This window comes from Gorilla gorilla, chromosome 7 (genome assembly GCF_029281585.2).
Source record: "Gorilla gorilla gorilla isolate KB3781 chromosome 7, NHGRI_mGorGor1-v2.1_pri, whole genome shotgun sequence".
Classification (NCBI taxonomy): domain Eukaryota; kingdom Metazoa; phylum Chordata; class Mammalia; order Primates; family Hominidae; genus Gorilla; species Gorilla gorilla.
The window spans coordinates 31,369,840-31,387,469 of record NC_073231.2 but is presented as its reverse complement, the minus strand read 5'-3'; the positions used below and the strand labels follow the sequence as shown (position 1 = coordinate 31,387,469).

Sequence of the window (17,630 nt, the reverse complement as noted above, 5' to 3'; positions counted from 1 at the left end):
TATGTGTGTGTATATATATTGGTAAACATATATATGTGTATTTTTATATATATAAAAAATATATATATATTTGATCTCAGCAAGTCATACTTCCATTATTATTGCAACTTATTACTTTGCTTATTTAAGCCCAAGTGGAGGGAAAACATAACAGAGAGCTCAGAACAACTAGGATCCCTCAACTCAAGGCATTTAACAAATTTCCAGCATGTGGGAAATGTGGGCAGTGAGTTGGGCAGTCTTAGATGAAGAGAGTAGGTCCCCATGAATGGGCTGGGATCCCTCTTAGATCTTCTATTTCTGCATCAGTAAAAGCATTTCAATTGTCAAAAGAATATAATAAGTGTGATACCTCATAGTAATAGAGACACATGATATGCAATCTCTCTTTTATCTTTTATAGGATTATTATGTTAAACTCCAAGTTCTTTTTCTGTCACTTGAGAAACAGTGGCACAGCTAGTAATTTCAGTGCCCTGGCTAATTTAATTTGTATCCCATAACCTGCAGCTCTTACCTTTGAGTCTTTTACTCCCTTCACCCATATAATCTGTCTCAGTAAAAAGCACATAATATACACACTTAAGTCATGGGAATTTAATTACCCACTTGTGGAGGGAAACCTGCAATGGTAATTTCCATTGTCATGCTCCTCAGTGAGCTGATGCCCACAACACCTCCCTTGCCAAATATACAATGAGAGGTGTAATCTACTCTTCCCTAAATGGTTTCAGCTCCTATTTGTCTCTTGTAGCATCAATGTGATTTTAGTGTTTAGATGTACATTTTAAAATATAATATTACCTCTAAAGCCAGGCATGGTGGCTCGTACCTGTAATCCTAGCACTTTGGGAGACTGTGGTGGGAAAATAGCTTGAGCCCAGGAGTTTGAGACCAGCCTGGGCAACATGACAAAACCTTATCTCTACAAAAACTACAAAAAGTTAGCAGGGCATGGTGGCATACGCATGTAGTCCCAGCTACTTGGGAGGCTAAGGTGGGAGGATCACCAGAGCTTGGGGAGGTCAAGGCTGCAGTGAGCCATGATCTCGCCACTGCACTCCAGCCTGGGCAACACAGTGAGACCCCTTCTCAATAACCAGCTAACTAACTAACTAACTAAAATATGATATAACCTTTAAATAGAAACCAAATACTTTGGTGGTCAACTTAAGTTCTATTGTTGAAAGAAAAACGGACTTTTTTGGACCTATGAAGAATTGGAAAATCAGTCTCCTCCCTAGTTATGCATACTCTCCTTTTTAGCTACTTAAGGGCTCTTCAAGAATATTTTTCTACAGCCTACCCGCCTACGTGTTATCTTTTGCTGTAGACTTTGGAAAGTGACCCTGTGTAATGTGTAACTGTGGCATGGACAATGGAGCCAAGATCCTTTCATTCCTTGCTTTCAGTCATGCCTGTAACTTTATCAGATAACAAGTCTTGATAGAATTCTCTTTTTTAATTTTTTTAATTTTAATTTTTTATTTTTTGAGACGGAGTCTTGCTCTCTTACCCGGGCTGGAGTGCAGTGGTGTGATCTTGGCTCACTGCAACCTCCGCCTCCTGGGTTGAAGCGATTTTCCTGTCTCAGCCTCCCGAGTAGCTGGGACTATAGGCGTATGTCACCAAGCCCAGCTAATTTTTGTATTTTTAGTAGAGACGGGGTTTCACCATGTTATCCATGCTGGCCTATGCTTTGGAAAAATATGAATGTTTGCTGTTGCTAACCTTTTTATGTTCGGTCTAAATTTACTCACCGCAACAAGATTTTCCTCTGGAGTGCGCCATGAGGGTCGTGGAGTTACGAAGTGTGAGCGAGAGGACACCAAGCCCTTTTTACAATCCCCGTAGGATGGTGACTCGTCCAGTGTCCCACAGCAAAGTGCAGGCAGATCAAAGACCTTTGTTAAAACAGATAGATTATACATTAGCCACATTCCACTGAATAGGATTGAATTCCATGTCATACCATTGAAAAAGTAGTTTTTGAAATTAAACTAACGTTACTTCTCAAGGGAGAGCGTCTCATAAAGAATGAGCTGGGACAGCAAGGCTCTGATGAAGGCAGAAAAGTCCAGAACAACAAAACGCACAAAGAGAGAAGGTCTTCGCGAAGGGCCGCACGGAGGGATCTGGTCTTTGGGGATGGCAGGGGGTCAGGGTCTTCTCCAGAGACAAAGACACTAGACATTCGGGACCTGTCCAGAGAAGGCTATGTCCCGGGGGAAAGGGCAAATGGGGAACAGGCTAGTGTTCACAAAGACTGAAGAACAGCCTGGTATCATCCCAGCTCCTGACTGGATAAAGGTAAAATTTCTCATCCTACCTGCCTGCTGGAAGAAAGATAAACCCTCCTCGAAGTAAGATAATATATTACCATCCAGCGCCTCTATAGTTTTTCATACATAATGCCCAGCACTCAAAAAAAAATTTACCTGGCATGCCAAGACACAGAACAATATATTAGAAAAAAAGGAGAGAAAAGGCAATATGTACAAACCCATAGGTGATCTAGATATTGAAATGATCAGAAGTAGATTTTGTAATAACCATGATTAACATATTCAAGGAAAAGATGGCAAGATGGAAAATTTCACCGTAGACCTTGAACCTATAAAATAATCTAGAACTTAAAAATACTATAACTAAAATTAGAAATTCAATCGTGGGTTTAAAAGCAGATTAGACATTGCTGAAAAGAGAACTAGAGGAATGGTCAGTAGAAAACAAACGACTGAAACTCTGAGAAAGTCGAAAGGATATAAAATAGAAAGAGGGTGTAAGAGACACATGGAACCCAAAGAACATTCTTGTGTGACTGTAATACCAGATGGAGAGAGAGCACATAGGGCAGAAGCAATATTTAAAGACAATTAGCTGAGATGTTCCCCAAATTGATGACAGACTCAAGTCACAGATTTGATAAGTGCAACAAATCCAAAGAAGTGTGACAGAGGAAATCCATACCTAGGCCCCAAGCAGTAAAATGGTTAAAGTTGAAAGACAAAAAAAGTCTTAACAGGAGACAGAGAGAAAATGACCTATAAACCTCAAAGTGCAGGTGACTTTTCAACACCACAACTCAAGCCAGGACACCATGGAATGACATCTTAAGCATTGAAAGAAGCCACTGCCTATGCAGAATTATATCCAGTTAAAATGCTTTTCAAAATGAAGAAAAAATAGAGAAGACATTCCAGATGAATAAAAACTAAAAGAATTTGTCACTAGCAGAAGTGCATGGAAAGAAAAACTAAAGGTTGTCTTCATGCTTTCCAGGTAGGTAGCATGGAAATTTAGGAAGATATAAAGAGCAATAAAATATGTAAATATATACAAATGAATATTTGCTATATAAGACACTGACAACAATATCTTGTGGGGTTTAAATACATGCAGAATAAAGACACATTATCAATAGCACAAAAAGTTTAGGTTGTGGTGAATAAAGAATTCTATGATCCTTTAATTTAGAGAGGTGATAAATGCATGAATTTATACTATAATATATAAGTCAGAGATGTATGTTGCAACCTCTAGGGTACAGATTAAAATAACATAGAATTAATGAGTGAATGGAAAAAAAATAATAAAAATAATTAATCAAAAAAGGATAAGAAAGAAATAAAAAACAAAGGAACAAAGAAAAAATGGGAACAAAGATGACAGATTTTACTCCAAATGTTAATTGCCTTAAGTTTAACTGACAAAATACTCTCATTATAGATAAACAAAAATCAAAGATTGTCAGACTAGATTTTAAAAAACTATCTAAATGCTGCTTACAAGAAGCTCTCTTTAAATATGAGAATATGGAAGGCAAGGAAGTTCAAAGTGTTGGTAAGAAAGATTCAAATGATAGGTTATAGAATTTAAGCAAAATAAAGAACGGATTAAACACAAAAAGGCCTACAAATAGGGAGGAAATAGATCAGACGTTCTGCCTTGGCTACACATTAAAATTACATGGGACAGTTTTTGGTGGTTTGTTTGTTTTTAACTAAACTTATTTTGACATAATTGTAAGGTCATATGCAGTTATAAGAAATAATACAGAGAGTTCTTGTGTACCCTTTACCCAATTTCCCTAATAGTAACATCTTACGACACTGATGTTGCACAGAACATTTCTATCAGCTCAATAATCCCTCAAGCTGTCCTTTTATGGCCATTCTCATTTCCTTCCTGCCCCCATCATCTCTTTGACCCTGAGCAATCTGTTCTCCATTTCTGTAATTTATCATTTCAACAATGCTATGTAAATAGAACCATATATTTTTTAAATTGGTTTTTGCATTCCGTGTAATTCCCTGGAGATTCTTCTGGGTTGTTGCGTGTGTCTACAGTAGCTCCTTCTATTGCTAAGTGGTAGTCCATATGGGTGTGCCACAGCTTGTTTAACTGTTCACCCACTAAGGGACATCTTAGTTGTTTCCAATTCTTCCTTATTAAGAATAAAACTGTTATAAACATTTGTGTATGGGTTTATTTTTGTGAACAAGACTTTTTATTTTTCAGGGGAAAATGGAAGAGTACCACTGCTTAGTTATATGGTAGTTGCATGTATTTAAAGAAATTGTTAAACTGTTTTCCAGTGTTGCTGTATCATTTATATTCCCATAATATGTTAAGAAATATATTCCCAATGTTTCTTACATTTCTTTACATCCTAGGAACAAATTATCATAGACTAGTGAATTGGTGCTCTGAGTGGCCAATCTTGGGTTATGTATGTGCGTGACCCTGGGAGGAGGAAGTTCAGTTCCATCCCAGCTACATGGCCTAAGGCTCCTCAATATAAAAATAACAGCTACGAAAATTCATACTTGATTACCTACAAGATACCAGGTAGTGTTTTAAGCACTTATAGATGATATGGTTTGGCTCTGTGTCCCCACCCAAATCTCATCTCGAATTGTAATCCCCACAAGTAGAGGGAGGGCGTGGTGGGAGGTGATTGGATCATGGGGGAAGTTTCCCCCATGCTGTTCTGGTGACAGTGAGTGAGTTCTCATGAGATCTGATGGTTTAGAAGTATGGTACTTCCCCCACCTCCGCCATCTTGTGAAAAAGGTGCTTGCTTTTCTTTCTTATTCTGCCATGATTATAAGTTTCCTGAGTGAGGCCTCCCCAGCCATGCAGAACTGTGAGTCAATTAAACCTCCTTTCCTGATAAATTACCCAGCCTCAGGTGGTTTTTTTTTCCTTTTTTTTTTTTTAGAGGGAGTCTCGCTCTTTCACCCAGGCTGGAGTGCAGTGGTGCGATCTTGGCTCACTGTAACCTCTGCCTCCTAGGTTCAGGTGATTCTCCTGCCTCAGCCTCCCAAGTAGCTGGGATTACAAGTGTGTGCCACCACGCCCAGCTAATTTTTGTGTTTTTAGTAGAGATAGGGTTTCATCATATTGGCCAGGATGGTCTCGATCTCCTGACCTCGTGATCCGCCCACCTCAGCCTCCCAAAGCGCCGGGATTACAGGCGTGAGACCCCGCGCCCAGCCTCAGGCAGTTCTTTATAGCAGTGTAAAAACAGACTAAAGCAATCGAATTGCTCCTTTCATCCTCTCAGCAATATAGGTGCTATAGCTCTATTGTACAGATGAAGCACCTGAGTCCCCAGGATTAACTAACTTGCCTAAAGTTGCACTTTAGTACTGGCAGACAAAATTCCAAGTCAGCTAGCCCAGCTGCAGAACTGTGTTCTTCTCCACTCCAGTGTGCCTCCCCCAAACAAGGGAGAAAGGTGGCTGGGCAGGTAAAATTAATAAATTCATAAGAAGGTCCTTCTTGTTTGGGGGTTGTCATCCCTTTGTCAACTATTTTTACTTTTCCTTTGACACATGTTCCTTTCAAGCATTTCTCCCACCCTCCACCCATTAGAATTTCACATAATCTCCTTGCATGAGCCTAGAAATGCTGTTGCCCTCACCCTTGCAGGGATGGTGGTGGGAAAGCAGATGCTGACGCAAGACGGATTCCCTACCCCTTATTAGGTCACTCTCATAAAGAAAAAGGAGGACATTTTGGGAGGCTGAGGCAGCAGGATTGCTTGTGGCCAGGAATTTGAGACCAGCCTGGGTAACATAGCCAGATATTGTCTCTACAAAAGAAGTAAAAATAAATTAGACAAGCATGGTGGCACATACCTGTAGTCTCAGCCACTCAAGAGGCTGACGTGGGAGGATTGCTTGAGCCCAGGAGTTTGAGACTGCAGTGAGCTATGATTGTGTCACTGCACTCCAGCCTGGGAGACAGAGAGAGACCTTATCTCTAAAAATAAAATAAAACAAGAAGAAGGAGGAGGAGACCTCAAAGCAGAAGGCAAGCTCTGCAGTCTCTCTGGATTCTCTACATTAATACAGCCTCTCAGACTTCAGTGAGAACGAATATTCTCTTCCAGTGGGACAGCAGCTGTCTAGCAAGGTGGCTGCTCTCTCACTCCCAGCATGTGCTGGCTCAGGCTCGGATGGAACAGCATTATTTTCTGCTTGACTTTCAGATGACCCATGCACAGCGCACTGTCAACACCTCTTGGAGGGCTGGCATAAGCTTTATTCATTCATTCCATTGACTTTGCTTTGCTTGGGTGCCAGCACAATTCGGTTCCAAGGAGCAGCATCAAGCATTCACCAAGCATGGACTGGAATCAATGATTTGAATGTTTAAATTTTCCAAAAATCAATAAAGACATTCACCTTCACATAAGGGTAACAAAACTTCCCTCCAGGAGCTATACAGGGGGGCCTGGAGAAAGGAAGTAAGGGGTCCAGAGTGATCTTCAGCCTTCTCAAATCTCCCTTGCAGGAGCATTGGAGATGGGAGGAGGCTTTAAGAGAGGAGGAAGGTGATGGACAGATAAAGGTGGAAAAAAAGGAACACTAGAGAAGAGAATTCAAGTAGGGCATGGTTGGCTGAAGACAGACAGGGAAGTCCGCTAATTCTGATCTTTTTGTTCTCTCCTTTCACTGTCAAACCTCATCACAGGCACGTTTCCTGAGCTGATAATTTGGACATAAATTCATACCCATGATCTGACAGTGGAATGGGCTATTTGAGCTTGGGTTTCTTTTGGAAATAGAGGGTAGGTATATGGTTGACATGCTCATGACCCCCCATTTGTGTTTTCTTTACTCTCTTCTTATGAGGGACAAATTGTGCGTAAATTATTTATGTTTGTTACTATAGATGCAGATATGGCAACAGCTAAAATGTGCCCACTGGTGAGGTTCTTATAGAAAGAGGTTTTTCACATCTTACAGGCTGAAATAGCATTTCATTATCACATCACAGATTCATCTAACTGTTCTTTATTATAACTCTGAAGCATCATTTTAGTGACTAAAATGCACACTTATTAGATTTCAGTCCCATCATACATGATTCTAACCAATATTCAGCACTAGTCCTTTTTTGTTTTCTTGGCAGTATTTTTTTGGAGGGAGAACCCAGAGAATCAATTGACTCCACAAAAGGCAATGTCAGAGCACAATGATTTTTTTTACCTCCTGCAACTAAGGTAAATTTAACCCTTTCCTGAATATAAACCATTTAAAAAGTATGCTGCATCTAGGCTGAAGATTGGAAATAATGTAGGAGGCGGGATTTGACTCCAGAGGCTTGGCTCGGACACCAGACCGGATTGAGGACTAGCTAAAACAGGGCCAGGGCAAAGCGGCTTTCAATCAGACATGCCCATCAGTGTGCCATGTCAATTTACCGTTGCCATGGCAACACTGGGGCGTTACAGCCCCTTTGCATGGCAATGACCCAATGACCCAAAAGTTATTACCCTTTCCCTAGATATTTCTACATAAACCACCCTTTAGTCTGCATGCAATTAAAAGTCAGCATAAATACGACTGCAAAAGTGCTCTGAGCTGCTACTCTCTGCCCATGGGGTAACCCTGCTCTACAGAAGTAGTCACCAAGCTGTAACACTTCAGTAAGGCTGTTTTCTTCTGCCTCTGCCTTGCCCTTGAATTCTTTCCTGGGCCAAGCCAGAAACCCAGTGGGCTAAGCTCCACTTTGGGGTTTGCCTGACCTGCATCAGAAATACCTGATGGAAGTGGGACTCTACTCTTATTTTTAAAAAATATTTATTTATTTTTATCAAACGAATACATGTACATTTTTTTTTTTTTGAGGCGGAGTTTCACTCTTGTTGCCCAGGCTGGAGTGCAATGGCGCGATCTTGGCTCACTGCAACCTCTGCCTCCGAGGTTCAAGCGATTCTCCTGCCTCAGCCTCCCGAGTAGCTGGGATTACAGGCATGCCCCACCACGCCGGGCTAATTTTGTATTTTTTTTTTTTTTTAAGTAGAGACGGGGTTTCTCCATGTTGGTCAGGCTGGTCTCGAATTCCTGACCTTAGGTGATCTGCCGGCCTCAGCCTCCCAAAGTGCTGGGATTACAGGCATGAGCCACTGCGCCCAGCCTACATGTACGTATTTTTGTAAGCTGAATAGTAGCAAAGTGTTTACAATGACAAAAGAGCAGCCTCCTAAGCCTTTCTTTCCCACCCTAGATGTCTACTTCCTAGAGGCAACCACTGTATATACATTTTCTCTTGCTATTTAGTTTGATTAATCTAAATACACACTTAAATTAGTATTTCTTGTCTTTTCAGTTTTCTATCATCAAAACTATCTGGTGACTTCTAATGATGGAAGTCAAGGATTTCAAATTTTTACACCATTTCACACACACACATGCACAGATATCCTCACAGCGGAATTCTAGCACATTTCTGCATAGATCAAGACTCGGCGTATGCAATATTATGAAAATGTAAATATTGCTCCCTGATGAGCTAAGTAGGATATTTTGTTCACATTTCTGTGTCAACTTCTTATTTCCCAAAGCAGATTTCTTTGGATTTTTTTTTCTTGGCTTTGTTAGAATTTCTTGCTGTTTGTATATCCTCCATCAACAATGCAAAATACTACTTGATCCAATTTTTCACACAATGTCACCAGTTCCCGCCCATCCCCATCTTTTTTTCCCCCCGATGTCATCCCTCCTGGAGCCCTCTGCCTTCATTTCTAATGTGGACTAACTTTGCTCTCTTGACCACTTCCCAGTTGTAGTCCTGGGACCTCCCTTTGCAATTCATCTGGGAATTCCCATTGCCCTTCCCCTGCATTGGATCACCTATTTTATGCATCCCTTGGCTTATCTTGGTTTAAGGTGATACTAACTGCTATTTAATATAACAAATGTATCTCAAAATGTATTGGCTGAATGCAGTAGAAGTTTATTCCCATCTAACAGCCTGATGCAAGAATTGAGTGTGTCTTTCACAAAGTGGCTGATGTGCAGCAACTCTCTTCATCTTGTGGTTCTCCTGTCCTTTAGGGTCTTGATGTATTTTGCTTTCAGCGTGTAGAAAGAGAAGACAGGATTGTATCTGGGAGGATTTTATTCCATTGGCTAGAACTGAATCGATCAAAACAGAGAATTTTCCAGAATTGAAGAAAGACATGAATCTTCAAGTTGAAAATGTTATTTTGAATTCTGAATCCTCTGTAATACAAATGAAAATAAATCCACACTTAGACTCATTATGGTGAAAATGAAGGTCTTTGTGATATTGGTTTATGACTCACAGCCCCGTTCTCTTTCGTCTCCATACTTGATTTTGATTCATGATTCAGTTGGCTGCAATATATTCTTAAGTAATTTTTCCCCTTTAAGACTGGTGTATCTTACATGTCTTGAAATCTGAACATGGCAGTGGCCTTCACATATGAATGACAACTTGGTGGCTGTATCCTTTTTGTTCTCAAAACTGTAGACCAGTGTTTTTCTAAAGGAGGCAAATCCCCCATTCCCCATACTCCAGAGGGATATTTGACCAGATTTGAAGACATTTTTGGTTGTAACAACTGTTGGGGTTTGGGGGTGCTATTGACCTCTAGTGGGTAGAGGCCAGGGATGATGCTAATCAACACCCTATGATGCATGGGGCAGCCCCCCACAGGCCCCAAAGTCAACAGTGCTGAGATTAAGGAAACCTGTCCTAGACATTGCCTCATTGTTTTTGTTGTTTTCTGATACTGAAATATGTGGCATGTCTGAAATCAATCACATTTTTTTAAATTTGTGAGGTTTAAAAAAATTTTATAATTGAAACGTAACCAGATTTTATAACGTGAAGTCCAAGTGTAGTTTTTTCACTTTGCGATTCAACTTTGTTTTTGGCCCAGGGGAATTTTCAGTGGTTTGTGCCCTGCTACTGATGAAGAGGCTGAATGGATGGGATCCTGTAAGTGATCTGACTTAACTTTGCCTACAACACTCTCATCTAACTGCACACCCAGTCCTGCTTGCTACCAGAATTAGAACCTTGTGTAACACATATTTATAATATTTATCCAATGCCCAGTGTGCCAGGTATGGATTTAGACTTGGGATGCAGAAATGAGCAAAACAAAACAAAATCCTTACTTTAATGTAGTTTATATTTTTTGGAAAAAATGTGCATGGTCATGTGACTGCTCTTTTCTGTGCCAGCCTCTGAAGTTGGGGTGATATCCCACAGCTTTTACTCCATTTGGTTCAGACATTTTCATCTCTCTGCTAGCTCCAAGCTGCTGAGGTCTTAGCATGCCTTGCCAAAGTAAATAGTGAGTAAAAATCAACACAGATAGAAAAAGAAGCATTATCAGAAATTATATGTCTGCAGCTGGGCTGGGGCTAAGTGGATTAGGGTGAAGGTTAGAATTCTAGTGTAGACAAGTCTATATCCTGTCCCCAGTGGTAATAAGTTTATCGGGGTCTTGTTCAATAGCTTGCAAGCTGATGATAAGCTCCCAAGAGTATTGTAGTTTCACAGTTTAAGATCCAGCAGTATGGTTTCTGTTTGCTTAGCTCAGGATACAACAGGGAGACAGCATGCAGGTTTGCACACAGTCTCTGATCTAAGAGGCCACCAAGGGCCTGTTCCAGGCACTCTGTCTTTTTATTCCCAGACATCTATTGCCACCCACGAACATCTTTTAGGAACTGCGCAACAGCAGTTCTAGTTAGCCTAAGAGGACTTATTTAATTATGTTTAGCCTAATAGAATATGTATGTAACAGATTCAACATATTTATATTTGAATGACAAATTTTCTGGGTTTTACGATCTGAGCTTATCTTCTAGGTCAGCACTCCCCAACTTTTTGGCACCAAGGACCAGTTTCATGGAAGACAATTTTTCCACATCTGGGAGGATTGGATGGGGGGTTGTTTAATGTGCATAACCCATTGTTATGAACATTATCTAATCCATTGTTATCCAGCCTTCTTCCCGTACTTATCTGTAACCTTCTACTCCAACAGTGAGAAACCTAGCTTGCATCATCTGTCATCCATTTTTCTAATCCTTCAGTTTCACTATACATGTGTAACGGTATCAGAATTACTTACCTATGTTCCCGTGGGAAACACTTTTATCAACTGGACCACAGTGCTCATGTGCAGTTTCTTTTGCCTTTAGTCTTATAGACTCCACTCATTTCCAAAGCCAATTAGGTCCACACCTTTGCTCTTTCAGTGAGTTTGTTTCATACATTTGTAATATAATTAAATTGTTTTGTTGTATTTTGCACTTCTTCCTTCTTACTAAGGTTTTAAAAAATCAATTTTATTGAACTATAATTATGTAGAATAAATTGTATCAATGTAAAATGTAATTCAGTGAGCTGTGACAAATGCAGAAAACCATTGCCACACCCAGGAAACCACTGCCACCATCAAGACATAGAATGTGTCCATCACCCTCAAAGCTGCCCGAGCTCCCTTTGCCATCTTTCCTCTCTTCAGCCCTGGCCATGGGCTACCACTGATACTCTCTTTTCACCATAAACCAGATTATGGTTGTCTTTTAGTAATTTTGAGATTCATCCATGGTTTTGTATGTACTAATGATTTGCCCCTTTTAAAAAAAACCTGACTACTACTCCATTGTACAGATATACTACAGTTTACTAATCTTTATTTCTCTTAACATCTGTTTATTTAACACCTGTTGAAGAATATTTGGTTCATTACAAGTTTTTAACTATTGTGAATGAATGAAGCTACTACGAACATTTATGTCCAAGCCCTCATGTGCATATAACCTTTCTTTTCTCTTGGGTAAATAACTTGGAGTAGAATGTCTAGGTCATATGGTAGATGTAGGTTTAACTTGAAAAAAGGGTCACTTTTTCAAATCAGTTGTAGCATTTTAATTTCTGCCAGCAGTGTGTGGGAGCCTTCACACATCTTGCTCTTACTCTGACTCTCCTGGGTCTCTCTTGTAATGACCCATATGATTACATTGGGCCCACTCATAAAATTCAGGACAATATCCCTATGTCAAGATCCTTAACTTAAAAAATAGCTTCATAGAGGTATAACTGATATGCGATAAAGTGCATATTTAATATATATAATTTAATGAGTTTGGACCTAGGCATATGCCCATGAAATCATCACCACAATCAAGATAATAGACATGTTCATCACCTTCATCTTGTATCCCTTTGTTTTTGGGATTCTTAACTGAACCACATCTGCAAGATCCTTTTTGTCCTATAAGGTAATGTTCACAGATTCTGGGAATTAGCATGTAGACATCTTTGGTGGGGTGGAGCAGTCATTATTCAGCCTAACACAGACCCCTACTCCTCAATCAGAGCAGTCTCAAAGGACCTGGGACCGTATTTCATCTCCCACTTCACCACTGATAAGGAACAACACAGGGATCATTGTGGCTGGAGCACAGCGTGCATGGATGAAACACAGGAGATGAGATTCAAAAGATTAACTAGGCAATCTGATCATACAGCTCATTTTCAGCTAATGTGAGACCACTGTCTTCTACTTTGAGTAAGACAGGAAGAAATTGGAGGATTTTTGAGCAGAATGAAAAAAGATTTGGCATATTTTAACAATCTTACTCTGGCTATTGTGCCTAGAACAAACTAAAAGAGGGTAAAGTGGAAGCAGGAGAAGAATTAGGAAGTTTTTATAATAATCCAGGCAAGTAAGAAGAATGGCTTGAATCAAGGTAGAAGCAGCAGTGGTGGTAAAAATTGGTCAGTTTCTTGATATAATTTGGACATATGGCCAAAGGTTTGCTGGTGAATTAAATATGGGATGTGAGAGAAAGAGAGGAAGCAAGGATAATTGCAAGATTTTTGTTCATTTTTCTTGAGCCATTAGAAGGATGCAGTTAAAATTTATGTAATGTGGAAAGCTGCTGGAATGGCAGGTTGAAGGGAGAAGATTAAATTTAATTTTGTGCATCTTAAATTGAGATGCCTAGTAGAAAAGCTTATGGAGAGATTAAAGAAGCAGTTGGAGTTTAGGAAGAAGGCTGAATTGAGGATATAAATTTTGGAGTTGTCAAAATATAGGTGGTATTTCCAATTATAAGACTGGATGAAATCATCAAAATGGTGAATATACAGAGAATATACAAAGTTCTACAACATTAAGAGGTTGGGAAGGTGAAGAGTACCCAGAAAAGTAGACTGAGAAACTACAACTATTGAAGTAGGAGGAAAACCAGGTGAGTGTGTTGTCTTGGAAGCCTAGTGAATAAAAATGTTTCAAGTAAGGTGCAGATTGAGAACTGATCTCTGAATGTAGCAACATGAAGGCCAGTGGTGACCTTATAATAGCAATTTTGATAAAGCTGGGGTTGGGGGCACATGCAAAAATTGGATTGGAATAGTCTTGAGAATGGAGAGAAGAGAATTGGGAGACAGCGATCACTATCAAGGCATCAAGCTCTAAGGGAAGGGGATAAATAGGGTGGTACCCAAAGAGCATAGGGAGGTCAAAATATGGTGGTTGGTAAGCTAGAAAAACAGAATGTTCGGAGAAGACCTAGTAGAGAGGGAAGGATTCAATATAGAAGGGGAAAGAATAGTGGAGAAGAGAGAGGAAACTACTGCTGGAGAGGTGTCCTTGAGTAGGCAAGAGGGATGTCACAGGTTGGTCCCAGCTAGCAACTGGGTTCTAGGTCCATAAGGTTGGTTCTAACTAAGAGCAGAGAGGGCATTCACAGTTTGATCCCATTTGCTCAGAAAACCCACATCATTAAGGCATTAATCTGCTCACAGGAAGCCCAGCACCTTAATTTAGAAAACTAGATCTTAGCGAAGTTAAGTGGCTTGTTTATATTTAACCCACAATTTTTACTGCTGACTCTTTTCCATGATTTTTTCTTTTAATTTTCAATAGCTTCTATAACAGAGTTTATAGAAAAGCTGATTTAAGAAACAATAATTAGCACAACCAACTTCTTGTTCTTAGGAATTTTACTAGGGTAATGAACGAAAAAAGCTTCATATTGTCCCCAATCTGTCATTGAGGAAATACAATTTCTCCCTCAAACATGTGAGCTGTTTTTCACTGAGGACATTTGGGAACGCTTTTTTCTTAAAGTTCTCTAGACAAAAATCAAAGGAATACTAGAAAGCTACAAAGATGGTCTTGCTTTAGAAGCCCAAGTACACCCAGACTTCTTACAGAGAGCTAAAAAGTTTCAGAGCCTGCTTGGTTTCAACTAGGAACAACCTGTAATACCATCACGCATTATCCCCCATGAGATCATCTCTTACTGGAGCTAAACTCAGTGGCAGGACTGATATCTCTTGGAGTTAATTAAGTAGGAACTTTAAGGGGATTGCTCTCTCTGCTGGACACCAACGTGAACCTATACAAACATCTCAGGCCTTTCCCTCTCCATCTTGATTCCATTTGTCAAGATGTTGAGTCTTCTAAAAAGTCAAGGAAAACTCTGAGAACTTAGGTTCTGCCAGTCAAGCTGGCCTGGGAGAGACTTGTTCTCTCAGTAGTTAGAGGAGTTAGAGTCAAGTAACAGGACTACACTGTCCATGGAAGCGGACACTTCCAGTCTTTTATGACAGATGACTTTTTTCTCACTCAGTCCTCTTCTGTCTTCCCCTGATGACCCAGTTTGGTGATAAGATAGGCCCTGGGGCCTCTTGTTGGTGGCCTTCAACACCTTTGGGAGGCCAAGCACACTTACTCTAGAGCTAGGGGTAGAGGACACACAGAGTTGGACGCAGCCTAGTTCTGCCAGAGGCTAGGTAGAGTGTGAATGTCCCTTTCCATCTTCAGTTCCTTCTGCCCCCTATCCGCTGGATGGTGTGGATCTAGGGGAGGAGAAAACGATTACAATCTTAAGTGAAAGATGTAAAAGAACTTATAAGTCACATGTGTGTTCCAACCCAGTTCACAAGTTAAGAAGACTAATAAATTTTAGGGCCCTATAGTAAACATCTCTTGTTTTACCTGTGAAAATCACACTTTCTTCTGGCAACAATGATACTCTTCTTTTGGGAGCTGCATCTCCTTTCTCCCCCATGCCTTTCTTCTCCTTTTCTTAACCCATCGGGTGGGATAGTCCCATTCTTACATGACTCAGCTCATCTGCCCATTGTCAATGAAGCCAAGAAGGAGCATCTGACTCTTGCTGATGAATCACAGCCCCTCCCTGGAATTTTGTCTGTGACTAAAACTTGTTCATCTCCAGGTCTGACAGCAAAAATTCTAGGAACCATTCTTGTTTCTTCCTTTTCTCTCATCCTACATTCAATTCACCAGCAAGTCCCATCCAGCCCATCTCTGAAAGCTATCCTTTTTGCATCTTGGTTATCATCTTGGTTCAGACACCATTATCTCATCTGGTTATGGTGCCTGGGCCTTTCCTAACTGGCTTCCTTACCTTAACTCTTCTCCCATTAACTTCTATGCTCCACATAACAGCCAGAGAGGTATTTTTAAAATAAAAATGCGATCATGTAATTCTTCTGCTTAAAACCTCAATTGGCATCAGTGTTCATAGCACCACTATTCACAGTAGCCAAAATGTGGAAACAGTTCAAATGCCCACCAATGGATGAATGGATAAACCAGATGTGGCATATTCATACAACAGAATATTGCTCAGCCATAAAAAGAAATAAAGTACCAATACATGATATAACCTTAATGAACTTCACAAGCATTGTGCTGGCTTGGTGCTGTGGCTCACACTTGTAATCCCAGCACCTTGGGAAGCTGAGATGGAAGGATCGCTTGAGTCCAGGAGTTTGAGACCAAACTGGGAAACATAACAAAACCTCATCTCTAGAAATTTTTTTGTAAAAAAATTGGTCAGACATGATGATGCATGCCCATAGTTCTAGCTACTTGGGAGACTGATGGGGGAGGATTGCTTGAGCCCAGGAGTTTGAGGCTGCAGTAAGCCGTGATCGTGCCACTGCATTCTAGCCTGGGCAAAAGACCAATACCTCATCTCAAAAAGAAAAAGCAAAACAAAACATTGCTCTAAGTCAAAGAAGCCAGACTCGAAAGGTCACATATAATCCTGTTTATGTGAAATATTCAGAATAGATAAATCCATAGAGACAGGAAGCAAACTGATAATTTCCAGGGGTTGGGGTAGGGGAGAAGCATAATGATTGCTTTAATGTGTACAGAGCTTTCTTTGGGGAGATGAAATATTTTGGAACTTGATTAGAGGTTGTGGTTGCATTATGAATATATTAAATGCTACTGGATTATAGACTTTAAAATGATAAATTTTATGTTATGTGAATTTCACTTCAATTGAGAAATCCCAGTGTCCCCTACTGTATTTAGAAGAAAACCCCAGCCCTGCCTATGTCTCCAAGCCTACCTGGTACACCTCCCTTGCTCACAACAATCCACTCACTCTGTGTACCTTGCTGTTCCTATTTGCTGCCTTATGTCATATCTTGCTGGGCACCTTTTCTTCTTCAAAACTCAGCTTAAATAGAACCTGACAAAGAGGCCTTCTTTTCCAGCCTATGTGTAACAGGCACCACCCCACCCAATTTCTCTCTATCACGTAGTCTTTTTTTATTTTCTTTATGGCACTTATCACAGTCTATAGCTACTTGTTTTCTTATTTGTTTAAAGTTTGTCACCTCAAATAGAGTGAATGATCTTGATAGCAAGACCTTTTCTAGCTTGTCTATTTAATCTTTTATTCCTGGTACAATTTGAAACAAAATAAATTTTCAGTGTGGTTTGCTTAAGAAATGAAAGACAGCACCCCTGTGGCTCTGCCCTCTGGGTGAGGATTATGCTAGTGCACATCGAAGAAAGGTTGGAAGGATGTGCTGGAGGAAACAGAGTCAGGAGTCAGGGGCAGCATTCTGGGATAGTGATTCCCATTGGCTGAGGGCTGGCTGCAACTTTGCCCTTCTTGGGTGGGGACAACTGCTCCCTCTTTGGATTATGCTATCCAGTCATCTCTTGTTATGCCTAAGCCACTGTCAAAGATAAAGAAAGTCGGACTTTGAAAGAAGTAAAAATAGATTTCATTCAGTAAACTAGCGCAGTGGGGGAAAGAGCTGAGCTCCATTTGGATTTGCACAGAGGTGACTGGGTAATGTAAGGGGAGAATCTGTTCCATGCTGTATCTGTACCACATTTTCTTTATCCAATCCACCATCGATGGATGTCTAGGGTGATTCCATGTCTCTGCTATTGTGAATAGTGCTGCAGTGAACATACGTGTGCATGTGTCTTTTTGGTAGAGCGATTTATTTTCTCTTGGGTATATACCCAGTAATGGGATTGCTGGGTTGAACTGTAG

At 40.3% G+C, this 17,630-nt stretch overlaps 1 long non-coding RNA gene across 1 annotated transcript; it reads right to left on the bottom strand.

Moving 5' to 3' along the window:
* Positions 1 to 1,858: 1,858 nt before the first annotated feature.
* LOC134759015 (uncharacterized) lies at positions 1,859 to 15,355 on the bottom strand. The gene is made up of 3 exons (XR_010134857.1): positions 15,296 to 15,355; positions 15,030 to 15,156; positions 1,859 to 1,904 (listed from the first exon to the last, which is right to left on the bottom strand). It is a non-coding gene; the product is annotated as an uncharacterized lncRNA (long non-coding RNA).
* Between the last annotated feature and the right edge of the window lie 2,275 nt (positions 15,356 to 17,630).